The following is a 1,585-nucleotide window of genomic DNA, read 5'->3' on the forward strand; positions in this document are numbered from 1 at the left end:
GCAGGACTGGCCCCCGCCCCGGCGCTGCGAACCCCCGGCTCCCAGCAGCATCTCCCCCAGGCTGCTCCCAAGCTTTCAGACCTGTGGCAACATGACAGCACAGACGGGGAAGAGGACCTAACAACCGACAACAGCCGCGGGCGCTTTCCGGGGAGGGCGAACGGGACTGCCAGCATCAACACACCCCAGCCCGCTCCCACCGCGCGTGCGGCAGGATTGACACCAGCGGGCCGTGCCAGCTGCCCTGTCTCCCGGGCAGAGCGCGCGGGTGCTGCTCAGAAGGTGGGGGCATAGGCACAGCTGTGCCGAGTGGGTACGTGCACGCAGCAAAATACAACTGTGCATTAATTTACACGTGGGATTACACAGGAACTTCAGGGAGAAGCTGGCACGCTCTGGCACCGAGGTGTTTCTCGCAGCCTGACAGGGCACAGACGGTACAGCGTACTGCACTCAGCAGCACAGGCTCTGCAGAGACCCTTGGGTGCCCAGCCTTCCCCTGAAGGTATCAGCTGGAGCCCCCTCTGTGCTGGCTGCCTTGCCTTGGACGCGAGCCCACTGCGTGTGCCTGTGGCTCTGGGAACCGGCGTTCATAGCCCTCATACCACGGCAGAGTCCAGGCGCAGCAGCACAGAAAGGACCAGGGTCAACAAGCTGTTCCCATGCGACAGCAAGCAAACACACCATTTAACTCCTTACTTTCCTCAAACCTCGTCTTACAGAGAGAGGCGAACTGTGACACTGCTGCCGTGAAAGCAAAGCCACGACAGGGACCAGCTCTGTGCCGCGGCTCAGCTCCACGGTCTGATGGCAGATTGCTGATCCACTGCGGTCTGCTGCGCGGGTGCGCAAGGAAAACATCAGCTATTTTCTTAAGAAACTTTTCAGTACTGGAGTAGATCCCATTCTCCCTAATGTTCATGTGCAATTTCCTTCCAACGAGGCAAGTGCAAATTATTGCACATTCATGTACTTTCTGAGCATCGCACACCCCCCACACAACTACTCCTGCCATCTGAAATCCTGCTCAAGACAACAGATATCGAGTGTTTTTGATATTTCTCAGCTAGGAGCTGCTAAATCCTGTTCAATCTGCTTCTTAATTAAGACTTGGTGCTTCTTTTATTCTAATTGCCCTATAATTGCTAAAGCAATTAGTCTGATGTCAATTTTGATTCGGCTGCATTCATCGCAGTCGACGGTAAGACACTGCAGCAGGGCGGGAGGTGGGCACGCACCATCTGTGCCAATGGTGCGCCCGCTGTATTTTCCGAGGGCAACGTTTTTAATGAACACAGGGAAGCAACTTGGGCCTTCTGCCGGGGTTTAATGGCTTGCTGCAACGCTCCCGGTGCTGCCGAGCGCGCAGCACTGACCGGGCTCAGCAGCAGCGCGCTGGTGCTGGACCTGGAGGAAGGCACAGCTTCCAGAGAGACCTGCAGTCCTGAGGCTGGGGACGGCGAACAGAGTGGAGAAAGCGTCAGAAGGCATGAAGAGGAGCGAGGTTCTAGAGAAAGGTGGGAGTGTGAGATAACAAACAAGGGGATGGCGCAGAGACATCCCCAGGCTGCAGTTCCTGCCTTCC

The 1,585-nt window shown here is 56.8% G+C and overlaps 1 protein-coding gene across 1 annotated transcript in view; it reads right to left on the reverse strand.

Annotated features, from left to right (window-relative positions):
* The window catches only part of LOC104490665 (plexin-D1-like), a 29,209-nt gene that overhangs the window by 18,032 nt on the left and 9,592 nt on the right, over positions 1-1,585 (reverse strand). The window lies entirely within an intron of this gene.

The sequence above is a fragment of the Buceros rhinoceros genome, unplaced genomic scaffold (assembly GCF_000710305.1).
Source record: "Buceros rhinoceros silvestris isolate BGI_N320 unplaced genomic scaffold, ASM71030v1 scaffold21163, whole genome shotgun sequence".
NCBI lineage: Eukaryota > Metazoa > Chordata > Aves > Bucerotiformes > Bucerotidae > Buceros > Buceros rhinoceros.